A 15577-nucleotide genomic window follows, 5' to 3' on the forward strand; every position below is an offset into this window, starting at 1 on the left:
TGACATCTGCTGAGACCCTGTTTCCGAAGTCTGAAGTTCTGGTGGATGTGAATTTTAGAAGACACTATTGAACGTATGAAACTTAGTCTGCTTCTTTTCTTACCAGGAGTCCGTCCCCTCCCTGGTTTTGTCTAATTTGGTTGTTCTCTATTGTCTTAGAATAGTCGTTTTTACATTCATTCCACTTTTCATTATTGTTATTAAGTGAATGTTTTGTCTAATACTAGCCACTTTGTCATGAATAGAACCAGACTTCCTCCTCTGGTTTTCTTTTTTTTCTCAGTGCTCTTGATAGCAGCCTGAAGTTGTTGCCATCCATCAGCTTTATTCCCTACAGTACGTTGTACAGTGTTATACTGGTGATGAAAACTCAAATAGTATTATATTAAGTGGAGCCATACATATATCTACTACTAAATTAAAATGTTATATTGCAATGGTATGCTTGTAACTTTGTCTGCTACAAAGCTGAGTGATTTTGTACGCACAGTGCCTGATTCACCATGTGACGTATACTAGAAACTCAAAATATATTTATTTAATAAACAAGTTTATAGTTGAATATGGAGAAAAGAATGGTCATGATCATTATATTACAAAGACAGGAGGAACCTACTCAGATATATAAAAGCAAGAAGAAAGCAAAGGAGTGAAGTTTGAGTTCTAATTATTTAATTTATTATTATTTATATAACTAATTATTTTAATGACAACAGATAAATTAATAAACATCAATGAATGTACCAGATAACTTGGTAATTACATTATACATTTTAAATTTCAAATTAACTTTATGAGGTATCATTCTTAGTTCCTTTACATGTTGATAAACTGACTCTTAGAAGACCATTCTGTTTCAGGTGACTCAACTAACTGCTACTTGCAACTCTAACTTTAAAAACTACACTCAGTTTCTCCCATGGGTTTTGATTTAATTTTTAAATCAGTTTAATTTTCTCAATCATTTTAACATACAAAACCTTTCAGGGATCAATGGATTCGGCAAATTGATAAGTATAACCTAATTTGCATAAGAACAGTGTGGCTCAGGGTTTGACTTGGGAATTATACTATTTTTGGCTTTTATGAACAAGCTTGAGAGGCTTGCAATTTCGGTTTACTAAATTGGTCTGTTTGCTCAATGTAAAATAGAGACAGAATAAACTTATCAAAAGCTGAGCTTAGCTGGAGAGCTGAACTGACAGATGTCATAGTAGCCACTAAGACAAGTCAAAATGAAAACAATAGTCAAGCCGTTAATCACTTAAAACAAGAGGATAAATAGAGAAAGGTGGAGTCTCGCTCGCCACGCTGGAGTGCAGTGGCACAATCTCGTCTCACCAGAACCTCTGCCTCCTGAGTTCAAGCGATTCTCCTGCCTCAGCCTCCAGAGTAGCTGGGACTAAAGGTGGGCTACCACACCCAGCTTTTGTGTGTGTGTGTGTGTGTGTGTATTTTTAGTAGAGACAGGGTTTCACCATGTGGGCCAGGATGGTCTCTATCTCTTGACCCCGTGATCCGCGCACCTCAGCCTCCCAAAGTACTGGGATCACAGGCGTGAGAACCGCGCCTGGCCATCTCCTGATATTTTATGGACCCAGGGGCTAGAAGGAGGGTAAAGGTGAATGATTAGGAGTGGAAAAGTAATAAGTACTAAGTTCAGGTGAGGAAAAGTATTTCTAGGCTCTCTCCTTCCCCTCTCTAAGTGGGTCTCAGTAGACATGCCTAAGGAAGCCCTCAGGGAGAGCTCTTTATAAAGAAGCCTCCAGCAGATGCACCTGGTCTAGAAATGCAGCTGTGCTAACAACATGGCCAGCACGGAGGACCAGAGTCTTGGCGGCAATTTCCTTCAGAGGCTGCAATGCGTTCTTTGTGCACCACACTTGGTGTGGGGAGAGTAGTTTTCTCTGCAAGGACTGAGAGGTAGTTTTTGTAATTGCCTATGGTTGGGTCTCATATACCACACATAGGTTTTCAATCTAAAGTTGGACTTCTTAATTTTGTCATCACTTAGAAATAATTTACAACTATGGTTAAATGGTTCTTTCTGCTGTAGGAAATGTATTCTTTAATGAAGGCCATTCGTTACACATGCAGAATGCCAACTAAAATAGTCCAGCTGTGTTCACATATTTTGGGTTGAAAGACTGATAACTCACATGCAATTTTCCTTGCATAATGGAAGAGCTAGCTACATGGCCTTGCGGTGAAAGTGCTTGAAAAATTTTACATAGAGCCATAATAATGAGGCATAATTCTGCAAACATTAGAATTATAGAATTATACACACATTTTAGATAAGATTTCAGTAAACATTCTGTTTTTATTTCTGACATTCTATTGATAACATTTGCTTGTCAGTTTTGTTGAAGACAGTGAAAATAGCCTCAAATGAATGCTTATGTGACAAGTGTTCAAGTGTCTTCTGAGTCATTGCCCTTTGACCATTAATTGTATATATATGAAATAATATTTAAGATTCATGATTTTTAGGTTTAACAAATACTAGCCTACCACCATGCCTTTATATATTCAGTAATACACACAAACATTAACAAATAATTCATTTGTTTCCATAAAAGGCTTTACTCATGTTTTATATTAGTAAATACACCATTGGACAACATTCTCTTGAGAAATCCAGGGTTATATCTTCCATCTGCGGTTTCTCAATCCTCCCTAATTTGTGTTTATGAAAAGACTTGTAAATATTAACCAAGGATCTCCCAGGTATCCCAAACTAACCCATCAACCATCACTTGTAGTCATTACTTTCAGAATGTACCTCTTTATATAGTTGAAAATGCAATGGCTTTGTTATTTATGAAACAGTGAAAAAGGATTTTCCATGTGGATGCTAGCCAAATTTGTGTGTATTTTAGAAGACTTTCAGAAAGCAGCATCTAGAAACAAAATGCCAGAGAAGAAGCTGTATTTAAATGGTTCTACAGTGCATTCTAATACTGAATCTTGTCATCACACAAGTATATTATTTTTATTTATTAATACTTTATTGAACATATCTGTGGCAGAAGGGTTTAAATTTGCATGAACTATTTTTGGAGTCACTGAAAAATATTTGTGTGTGTGTGTGTGAGTGTGTGTGTAACTATCAAACTATGAGAATAACTCTAGGAAACCAGGGCATTTAAATACAGATAAAATATTTTACTGAAGATTTCTCAGACTATCCAGTTTCATTCTATTTAATTCCATTCATTTTTGCTTATGAATTAATTATTCAACTTTCTTTATTCCATTTATAATTGGATCATTAATTAGTGATCCACAAGAGTTTAAGTAGTTATTTAGAAAACCAAAACACCTTTTCCCCCTCATTATCTTCATTAACTCAATGGTTTCTGTTTCATTATTTGCTGTTGCGGTTTGAACGTCCTCTCCAAAACTCACGTTGAAATTTAATTGCCATTGTGATGGTATTGATGGGAGTGGCAGCCCATCTGGAGCAGCCTCTTCGAGAATACCAGCTGCAGCAGGGGAGTTTCCCCCAGGGCTGTGTGCTCCATGGGCCTGGCAAAAGATGAGAACACGTGGGAGCCCCACTCACTTCCAAGTAGGTGGGGCAGGAGCCCCACCTTCCTGGATGTACCTACAGCTGCCAGGCCCTGGCTGCCGACCCAAGCATCCCTGTACTTGTGGACAGGAAGACCCCTGCCCCTGCTGGCTCTGAAGTGCCTATTCCCATTGCCGGGCCTCTCCCTACTCTCAATGCCCACTTCAATTGTGTAGCAAAGTTAAAGCCAAGCTCGGGTGCTGTCATGACCCATCTGGGGTTGCACATGCTCCAGGTAATGCTGACAACGTCAATCCCCTGCTTCCTTAGCCCCCTCCAGACTTTTGGTGCTGATGAGCATGAAGGGGAGGCCAAGGGGAGGCTTAGAGCAGTTTGGCATGGTCCAAGAGGCACTTCTTGGCCCAAACAACCAGAGTGCTGTGTATGACATGTTGATGGTGGCAGGAGGCAGACAGGTTCCTGCACAGAGAGGAACGGTCTAGGTGAAGCCCCATCTTCCAGCCAGGGATAGCCTAAAGCCTCGGGGCCAGGCTGTCAGTTATGGGCGGAGTCCAAAGCCTGGAAAGAGAATTTACGGTGCTTTTGGGAGCTCACCCATGGCCACCCATGGACCAATCGCCATGCACTTTGGGACAGCCATGAACCAGTTAGTACCCCCTGACACACACACTCAGCCAGATTCAGACAGATGTCAGGACAACCTGCCAACCTACCTGCAGATAGAAGCTATGCACTTCAGTTCTCTTCTCAGCTGGGGATTGCAGACCCGCCTGCGGAAAGGAGCTACCCACCACATGTCTCCTCTCCACTGACAACTGGCCACTCACTGGGACAACCTGGGGAAAGGAGCCACCACTTTGGGTCTCCTAAGAGCTGTCCTGCTGCTCAATGAAGCTCCTCTCAACCTTGCTTACCCTTCAGTTGTCCACATATCTTATTCTTCCTGTATGTGGGACAAGAACTCGGGACCCACTGAACGGCAGAACTGAAAGAGCTGTAACACAAACAAGGGTGAACACCCTCCCCAACCCTCACCACACTGTGGGCAGCGAGATGGAGAGAAGTTCTGTGGGACCCTTCAGGGATCCCAGACCTAGGGATTCCCAGAGCTTGGGCTGTGACACCCTCTTTGGAGCTCTTCGGTTCCTTCCCTCTCCAAGCTTCCAGGCGCTACCACATTCCCCTCATGTAGACATGGGTGCTCACAGTGGAAGCCATGTCCTGTACATCTGGTCCAGCGACAGCCTCAAATGGAGCCAGCATCTGTGTCAACACCTGGAGCTGCCCACCCTGCAGACAGCATGCCTGACTGTGCTCACTGGCTGGAACCCATGCTCCGTTGCCTACACACCCCTTGTTGCTCCATGCCTGGATTGCACTTGACAGATATGGGATCTGGGCTGGGAGCACAACCTAAGTGCAGCCTGTCAAGCTGAGTGGGTGGAACAAGCCCAGTGGAAGCAAGCAATACTCAGACAGAAGGTGCCGCTGACCACAGAGGTTTGTGGTTCTTGAAACAACACCCCAAGGATCCTAGGACAATATTAAAAGATAGGACCTTTATCAAATGATTAGACTATAAAGGCTCTGCCCTCATGAATGGACTAAGGCTATTATTGTGGGAGTGAGTTAGTTAGTGCTGGTGTGGGTCCTTTATAAAAGAATTAGCTTCCAGGTTCTGTGGCTCTCTCTTGTAATCCCAGCACTTTGGAAAGCTGAGGTGGAAGGATCACTTGAGCCCAGATGTTTTATACCAAAGTGAGTGACAGAGTGAGACTCCATCTTTACAAAAAATTTAAAAACTAGTCAGCTGTGTGGCTTGTGCCTGTGGTCCCAGCTTCTCAGGAGGTTGAGATTGTAGGATTGCTTTAGCCAATGAGATCAAGACTGCCGTGAGTCATGATTGCACCACTACACTCCAGCCTGAGTTAAAGAGTGAGACCCTACCTCAAAAAAAAAAAAAAAAAAAAAAAAAAAAAAAAAAAAAGAGTCAGATTCACTTCTCTCTCTGGTAGTTTTCCTTGCCTTTCCACTTTCTGCCTTCTGTCCTAGGATGATGTAGCACAAAGGTCCTCACAAGACACTGGCCCTATGCTCTTGACTTCCAAGCCTTCAGAATTTTGAGTCAAATAAATAATTTTTCTTCAAGTTACCTAGTGTCTAGGGTTCTGAGGTAGCAGCAGAACACAGACAAAGACACTTGATGAAATTAAATTTAAGTATTTGGGCATGTACTCACGTAGCCAACTAATTTGTTCTGTACTTTCCAGTGTAACATGCATTGTCCAAATCTAGTATGGACCTCCCCAATATATCTTTCACCGATTTTTTTTATTTTTGAAATTATTTTTAGTACCACATATACCTAAACATTAACTTTTTAAGAGAGGTATTGATTTTCATATAAATGTGTTAAAAAGCAATTCATGGCATGAATACAAGCATATGTGAAACATATTGTGGAAGATCCTCCACACTTTAAGTGCTCAGGTTAGGATAAATGAAAAGAGTAATATAAGATTTTTGTTGATGTTGACTCTTTGTAGATTCATTTCATTATACTATACAGAATTCTGAAACAGATGATAAAATTCTCATTCTATGAAATATCCTGTCTTTGAGATACGATGTTAGGAACTGTGGCAAAATGAGCAAAGATGGAGAACTGTTCCGTTTAATTCAACGAATATTTGTTTAACTCTTATGAACCATATATGGGCCAGGAATTGTACCAAGTATTCAGAAGAGCCAAAGTTGAACAAGTCAAATCAGAAAGTCAGTTGGACCCTTCTAACTGCCTGGGCATTACGGATTTTGCTGGAGCCCACAATTGTGCTGACCTGATGAAAACAGCTGCGGTTTTTAGCCAGAAGCATTTTACTGAAGTGGTACAGCATGAGGAAGTTCATTCTTCTGAGTCAAGGAGAGGTGGAAAAGCTAATCAAGTGTGAAGAAATTCAGGTGGATTCTGAAGAGCCGGTCTTTGAGGATGGCATCAACTGGGTGAAGCATGCCAAGAAAGAGCGGGAAGAATCCTTGCCTAACCTGCTACAGGATGTATGGATGCTCCCTCTAACCCCCAGGTATTTCACGGATATAATAGGTGCTGATCTTTTCATCCACTGTAGTTTGCAATGCAGGGATCTGGCTGATGAAGCATGAAAGTTTCATCTGAGGCTTGAACTTCAGAGTCAAATGAAGGGACCCAGGACAAGGGCTGGCTTAGGGGCCAATGAAGTGCTTTTGGTAGTTAGGGGTTTCAGAAGCCAGCAGTCTCTCATTGACGTGGTAGAGAAATATGACCTCGAGTCAGGAGTGGATCTTTTTGCCAAACATCACTTGTAAGAGACGTTATGTGGCCTCAGTGTCCCTGAATGACCGATTCTATGTCATTGGTGGCTATGACGGCTGTTCCCACCTTAGTTCAGTGGAATGTCTAGACTACACAGCAGATGAGGATGGGGTCTGGTATTCTGTGGCCCCTGTGAATGTCCGACAAGGTCTTATTGGAGCCACCACCCTGGGAGATATGATCTATGTCTCTGGAAGCTTTGATGGAAGCAGGTGTCACTTCAGTATGGAGCAGTATGATCCAAACACTGACCAGTGGACTATGCTGGGAAATATGCAGACAGCCTCAGAAGGTGCCAGACTTGTAGTGGCCAGCAGAATGATCTACTGTCTAGGAGGATATACTGGCTTGAATATCTTAAATTCAATTGAGAAATACGACTCTTGTACAGGACATTGGACTGCTGTTACACCAATGGCCACCAAGCATTCTAGTGCAGGAGTAGCCTTGCTGAATGACCATGTTTATGTGGTGTGGCGATTTGATGGTACAACTTACCTTTCTTCCATTGAAGCATAAAACATTTGCACTGATTCCTGGATAACTGTCACCAGTATGACCACTCCACCATGGTATGTAGTGGCCACAGTGCTTCGGAAGAGACTCCATGCAATTGCAGCATATGATGGTAATTCCCTGCTAAGTAGCATTGAATGTTATGACCCTATCGTCGACAGCTGGGAAGTCATGACATCCATGGGAACCCAATGCTATGACGCTGGTGTGCGCGTTCTCTGCAAGAAGTAACCATTGTTGGAGCACCATCCAGAGCTAGCAACCAGTCCAGTGGACAGCTAGTGGGAGAGTCAAGAATTCTTTCCAGAATATCTGTTTCTCACTATGTGCACAGAGTGATTACAGGCACCAGTGCAGTGATGATTGTATTTATTTGAAACATACACCCCTATGTCCTGGTTGTTGTTCCTGGGAAGGGTGAGTAACAGATACTCCAGGGAAAAGAGTGCAGATTGAATGGATGTGAGAGACTAGATGGCCTCTCCCACTGCCTTGAGGAGCACTTTCCGGTTGTTTCTAACTTACCAGTGCTTAGTGTACTTTATGTATGTTGTGCCTCATATGTTGCAGAGAATGAAGATGAGTATAGCCTACTAGATGTGGGCAATATCCAGCCTAGATGATTGGAAGGATACCAGTTTAAGTAGACTTGGTAAAATTTGTATCGTTTTTTTTTTTTTTTTTTTGTTTTGTTTTTTTTTTTTTTTTTTTCCAGGAACAGATACCTTTTCTAATATACAGGTAGCTAAGGACAACACAGTTCCATTCTAGAGGGAAACAGAAGGGAGAGCCCCACAAAACTTTAGGGGCAAGAGAGAGAGACATATCTGACATTTCTTGTTGGGGACATGTTTGGCATGTCAGAACTGAAGTTAGGATAAGTTAATCAACTGAATTTGATGGAATGTGAGTGAATCTAGAACAACACTTAAGTATTACATGACCTGGAAGGCTGAGAAGGGTGTATCATTTGAAGGATCTTTTTATCCCCCCAAGGTCTTTCTAAGGTAGAATGTTACCTGTTTTGGCACTGGAGGCAGCATTAACAGAGTGAAAAACTGTTGGGATAAGAGAAGATGGCATCAATGTGAGAGTTCAGCATAATTGGGGATAAACTAGAAATACCTGTGATTCTAAAGTGGTCTTATTCTCTACCAGGGTTCATCTAGCCATGGCAATGTTTGCCTTGAATGGCAGTGAAAGCCTTGGTTTGTCGAATCAAATACTACTGCACAGTTACGCTTCCATATTATTTATTTGGGGATGGCCTGGGAGTGACAGTAGCCTAGTAGTTCAGCCACTTGATTAGTGCCCCATTCTTTTAGGAGTAAACTTCTGCCAAGGAGTGGTTTGTATTGCTGTGTTTGGTATATTTTGTCTTTTTCCACCGTAAGTTTCCCTTACTTGCTCTTTAGCATATATTTTATTCATCACAGGACAGAATAATCAAGGACAACCAAAACCCTTTTGTCAGTTTCAGTACCTCCGCTATCAACATTCCTGAGCTATCATTCAATGTTCCTCTGTGTCATGGAGGGAAGTTCTTGTTTCGTGGGAATGTGGAAACTTAAACAACCTTTGCTCTGAAATTCCATTTCTCCATTTTTCCCTAAATCATGTTGATCTACAGAGTTAATTTCCTTTGTATTTAAATATATATATATAAATTCAATGGTCTCAAATGCCCTTTAGTACTCACCATCACATGGGGGAAATTACTTTAAGCTATGGATTTTCTCACATCTTGGAAATCAGCATGCATCTTAAAATTAACACCCTGTCAAAATGTAACTGGCAGAGCTTTTACTTTTTTAGTGTTACAAAAATAATGGAGTGATTTACTACCCATTACAATGAAATTTAGGTTTGATAAAATATGGTGGTTTTATATTAGACAGAACAAAGACAATGCTAAAATAAAGAGGTTAAAAATCCCTTTTGGAATATTTATTTGGTAATTTATTTGTATTTCTCAACTTTTGTTTCACTTTCAGTGATAAGTGTGCAAATTTGTTGTATAAATATAATGTGTGATGCTGAAGTTTGGGGTACAAATTATTCCATCACCCAAGTAGTGAGCACAGTATCCAACAGATTTTCAACCCTTGCCCCACTCCCTGCTCTAGTTAGCCCCAGCGTTTATTGTTCCTATCTTCATGTCCATGAATATCTAATGTTTAACTCACACTTATAAGTGTGAGTATGAAGTATTTGGTTTTCTGTTCCTACATTAATCTTGCTTGGAATTATGGCCTCCAGCTGTGTCCATGTTGCTGTAAATAACATTTTACCCTTTTTGTGGCTGCATAGTATTTTCTGGTATATTTATACCATATTTTAAAATCCAATCCACCATTGATGGGTACCCAGGTTAATTCCCTGTCTTTGTTATTGTAAATAGCGGTGTGATGAACATATGATTTTATGTGTCTTTTTGATAGAAGGATGTGTTTCCTTTTGAGTATATATATATATATATATATATATATATATATATATATATATGTATATCCAGTAATGGGATTGCTAGGTCTAATAGTAATTCTGTTTTAAGTTATTTGAGAAATTTTCAAACAGCTTTCCATATTGAATGGACTAAGTTACATTCCCAGCCCAACAGCGTGTAAGCATTCCCTTTTCTCTGTAATATTGCCAACAGCTGTTATTTTTTTACTTTTTAGTAGTAGTAATTCCACAGAAGTGAGATGGCATCTCATTATAGTTTTGATTTGCATTACTCTGATGATTATTGATGATTAGCAGTTTTTCATATGTTGATTGGCCGCTTGTATCTCTTCTTTTAAGAAGTGTCTGTTCATGTCCTTATACTCATTTTTTAATAGGTTTGATTGTTTTTGCTTGTTGATTTATGCTCCTTACATATTTCTTGATATTAGACCTTTGTGGGATGCATAGTTTAACAATAATTACTACAATTCTGTAGATTGTCTGCTTAATCTGTTGATAGTTTTTTCACTATTTAGAAGAATTTAGTTAAATTAATTAATTAATTAATTGTCAACTTTTGTTTGGGTTACAATTGCTTTTTTTTTTTTTTTTTTTTTTTTTTTTTTGAGACAGAGTTTTTGCTCTTGTTACCCAGGCTGGAGTGCAATGGCGCGATCTCGGCTCACCGCAACCTCCGCCTCCTGGGTTCAGGCAATTCTCCTGCCTCAGCCTCCCGAGTAGCTGGGATTACAGGCACGTGCCACTATGCCCAGCTAATTTTTTGTATTTTTAGTAGAGACGGGGTTTCACTATGTTGACCGGGATGGTCTCGATCTCTCGACCTCGTGATCCACCCGCCTCGGCCTCCCAAAGTGCTGGGATTACAGGCTTGAGCCACCATGCCCGGCTACAATTGCTTTTTAAGACTTAGTCACAAATTCTTTCCCAGGACCCATGTAAAAATGTGCCCAAAGTTTCCTTCCAGAATTGTTTTCTCCAGAAACTCATTGCTGATTAATAGAATTCTCACTGTATAAGGTCTTATATTTAAATCTTTAATCTATTTTGAGTTAATTTTGTATACGGTTATTTTATCCCAGAATAATTTATTGAATAGGGAGTCTTTTCCCTATTTTTTGTTATTGTCAGCTTTGTTGAAGATTCAAAGGCCATAGATACACCGATTTATTTCTGAATTTTACCTATTTCTTAATCATCTGCATGGTCCAATAAGAAGTATAACAAAAATAATTGATACATGTCTTTACTAGTACTTTGTTCACAACTAGTATATTGTTATGATTATTCTCTTCTATAATACACTAGTAAATTAACATCATGTATCATAAATAATCAAATTTTTGCTCAATCTGCTAATAATTGTTTCACTAACAAAAAGCGAGAGAAAAATTTAAAATAGACTATATAAATCCAGTAACTGTTTCCTAAGTGCTTCTGAAACCTATTTTTTTATATTCTCTGCTATAGTTACTTTCAGACAGTTTAACTGAATCAAAAATCCTTGTCAGTTCTCTTTCTTTTTTGCTATTTTAGAAGAAAATAAAAATAAATATACATATGAAACGTATACTATACATTATATCAATTTACATATATACTACATGTATCTATGTTATGTTTATGTATATATATATGAATGCCAGTTTTTCAAAAGTCAAAAATTTGGATATAAAAGAATATGCAATACAGATGGAGATTTACTTTCTCTGTCAAAATTAATGAATGGGGTCCAGACAGATAACTGACACCTCTTGCAGTATTGATAAAGACAGCTCTTCTTTGTAAAGTAAAATTATAAGTCAGTTTCTTTTTCCTGCTTCCAAGATCTAGTAATAATTAAAAAAAAAACTGCATCACTAATATAGTGCAAAGAGTGAACTTTAAAAATTCTTATACAAATTCTCAAACAGTTCTTTTAAAGTGTCTCTCTTGATCTTCTACATATTTTCTCAAACAACTAAAAACATACGATGAACCTGGAAACCATTATTCTCAGCAAACTGACACAAGAGCAGAAAATCAAACACCGCATGTTCTCACTCATAGGCGGGTGTTGAACAATGAGAACACATGGACACAGGGAGGGGAACACTACACACTGGGGTCCGTTGGGGGGAAACGGGGGAGGGACGGGGAGGTGGAGAGGTGGGAATAGATAGCATTGGGAGAAATGACAGATATAGGTGAGGGGAAGGAAGGCAGCAAACCACACTACCATGTGTGTACCTATGCAACAATCTTGCATGTTCTTCACATGTACCCCCAAACATAAAATGCAATAAAAAAAAAGAACGTAGCTATCTTCTCAGGGTTTATTTTAATAATATTTCTTAAGTATAATTAATTTTATCTAAATTCAAAGACATGATAAATAAAGTCATGGCAAAAACATTAAGATTTATTATCTTTTAAATATACAGAGTTTTGGTTATTTTACATCTAGAAAAAGTTATGTTTTGCATTTATTTTGCAACTCTGTCAAAATTGTAGATTACTTCTACTCTGTCAGGAGAAAAATGGAAAAGGAATTATTTTAACCTCGTAATTTGCAGCTTTCTCTAGAAAAAAAATAATTTAGATTAAACAAAACAACCAAAAACTTCTGCCACTAAATTTTCTTCTACTGACTAAGCTATAATGGGGAAAACTATTAAAGAAATTCACATAAAATTTCAGTCATTTTCTAAAGCATGCAACAAATAATATAGCACTTTAAATATAAACCTAAAGTCGAAATGACTACTTCAATTGCATCTCAGCATGATATTTAAATTTGGTAGCTTATGCATTAAATGTACTTTCTTGCTCCTATTTTACACACACACACACACATACACACACACACACACAGATAGATAGATATACATATAAGATAATGTTATATACATATATAAGTATACGTACATGTAATTTATAATTAGTTGGATACTAGTTAAATCAGGGTTAGGAAAAGTGCAGAAAAAAAAACCTATACATTATCTTTTTGTGCTCATGCTTTGACTTTAAAAATGAGACATAAATCATCATAGATATTTTCATTGTGACATTACTTTCTTAGCTATCAAACTAATTAAATATGCTAAACCTTTCATGACATAACTATTATAGTAATTCTTGAATATTTCAAAATAAGATGGCAATAGTTATTGCATTGGACTGTGAAATAATGGTACCGATTTCCAGAATCCATAGAAGACATTGAACTTATGTCATTTAATGATGAAATATACCTGTTTAAGATTTCTAATTATGAATTTGTCAAGTGCTGGGAAGACAAATGATCTGATTTTATTTTTAAACAATAAAGGGCTCAAAATGCAACGTAGGTTTCTGGGGAATATATTGCAGAGTTTTTTTTTTTATTATAGAAAATGTTGAATAATGCTGTGAATCCCTGTAGAGAGAAAAATGCTTGCTGACACCAGTAATATTTTATAATAGAAGCAGGAAAATAATTTCCCTCAGGGTAGCCCAATGAAATACTGTAACAGAAATTTCATCTTACTCTCTTCCAAAAGAATCAGCATCTATGATGCAATAAGCAAGAACAAAGCATGTAAATATAATGTGTGATGACAGTGTCTGTTTTGTGTATGTATTTGTGTGTATGTGTGTGTGTGTGTTTGTTTGCAAGCAAATGTGTGATAGAGAAAATAGACACCAAATAATTTTGTGAATAAACATTTCAAACCAATTTTCCTGTGTTTATTGCTGATTTCTCTTAACATTTCTTTATTATTAAAATTACAGAAGACAGCAGGTAGTTTAATAAAGTAACTTTGTTTATTCAAGAAAAAATGTGTTTTATATATGGGAAGATATAAAATGACAAATTGCCATATCATATTCACATGAATCTTATACCTAACTCTTTGAACTAATGGTCCACAAAGGTGAACCATTCTTTGATGGAAGAAGTATCATCCCATTAGATGCCACTCTCCATGACAACTTTCTTTCTTGTATTAAACCTATGTAGGGTTTCAAATTTAACACGTAAATGGCATTTTGGTAGTGGGATAATGCTATTTTCTCATTGATTTACAGAGTTTGTGTTTTATCAATCTAAATAAATATACAAAAACTATTTGACAGAATTCAATGCTCCTTTACAACAAGGTCATATTTGGAGGAAAAAGCCTCAATCTGAAAAAGGTTAAATACAAAAAACCCACAGATAAAATCATACTTAATATTGAAAGATTCAATGGTTTCTCCCTAAATTAGGGACAATAAAATAATGTTACCTCTTACTTCTTCTATTTAACATTGTACTCAAACTTTTCATAGGGCAATCAGGCAAGAAAGATACATAAAGGTTTATAAAAAAATAAACTATATTTTCAAAAGACATGATAATGTTTGTATGGAAAATCCTAAGAAAACCACATAAAGAGCTATTTGAAATAAGAAACAAGTTCAGCAAAGTTGCAGGTTACGTGATCAACACACAAAAGTCAGTTAATTTCTATACACTATCAACAAATTATCTAAAACTAAAATGATAAAAAAAATTACAATAACATTAAGAAGATAAATCGTTTGGGAAAAAGCAACAAAATACACTCAAAACTTATATTCTGGCCAGGTGTTTTGGGAGGCTGAGGTAGGCAGATCATTTCGGGGCAGGAGTTTGAGATCAGCCTGGCCAATATGATGAAACCTTATTTCTAGTAAACACATAAAAATTAGCCGGGTGTGGTGGTTGGCACTTATAACCCCAGCTACTTGGGAGTCAGAGGCATGAGAATTACTGGAACCCAGGAGGCAGAGGTTGCAGTGAGTTGAGATCATACCACTGCACAGACAGAGACTCTATGTCAAAAATCAAACAATACAACACAAAACAAAACTTATGTTCTGAAAACTACAAAGCATTGAAAGAAATTAAAGAATCCCAAAATAAAAATTAGAGTATGTTCATGTATTAAAGACTTATTGTTGTTGAGAGGAAACTACTTCCCAAATGTTTCTACAGATTTTATGTAATCTGTATCAAAATAACAGCTAGCTTTTTGTTTTTGTAGAAATTTTAAAAAAAAAAAAGATGCTCATAAACATGTAATTTTAGGAAACCAGAAAAGGCAAAACAATCTTGAAAAGAACAAAGTTGGAGGACTCACATACAAAGTTACATTAACCAAGTCAATATGTTATCAGCATAGTAATAGGGATACTGATCAATGGAATCATATTGAGAGTTTAGAAACAAACCCACACATTTATGGTCAGTGGATTTTTAATGAAAGTACTAAAACAATTCAAAGGACAAAATAATAGTCTCTTCAACAAATCAGGCTGGGACAACTAGCAACAAACGTTAACACAGATTTAAATGGAACAGCTAACTAGAAAACTCTTAGTAGAAGAGAAAATATAGAAACATATCTCTATTACTTCAAGCTAGGCAACAGCTTTTTATATGTAATAACAAAAAAAAATGCTGACAAAAACTACAGGACTTCATTGGAATTAAAAGTTCTTATGATTCAAAGGTGTACTAGTCTGTTATTGTGCTGATATGAAGAAATATCAGAGACTGGGCAATTTATAAAGAAAAGAGGTTTAACAGTTCTGCATGGCTGGGGAGGCATCAGGAAACTTACAATCATGGAGGAAGGTAACTCTTCACAAGGCAAAAGGAGAGAGAAGTGCAGAGGAAAGGGGGAAAAGCCCCTTATCAAACCATCAGAGCTCATGAGAAT

The 15577-nt window shown here is 37.7% G+C and overlaps 1 pseudogene; it reads left to right on the top strand.

Annotated features, from left to right (window-relative positions):
• The first annotated feature begins 6249 nt into the window (after nt 1–6249).
• Nucleotides 6250–7634, top strand: LOC101050751 (kelch-like protein 12 pseudogene; annotated as a pseudogene).
• The last annotated feature ends 7943 nt before the right edge of the window (nt 7635–15577 follow it).

Source organism: Saimiri boliviensis, chromosome 3, assembly GCF_048565385.1.
Source record: "Saimiri boliviensis isolate mSaiBol1 chromosome 3, mSaiBol1.pri, whole genome shotgun sequence".
NCBI classification, from domain to species: domain Eukaryota; kingdom Metazoa; phylum Chordata; class Mammalia; order Primates; family Cebidae; genus Saimiri; species Saimiri boliviensis.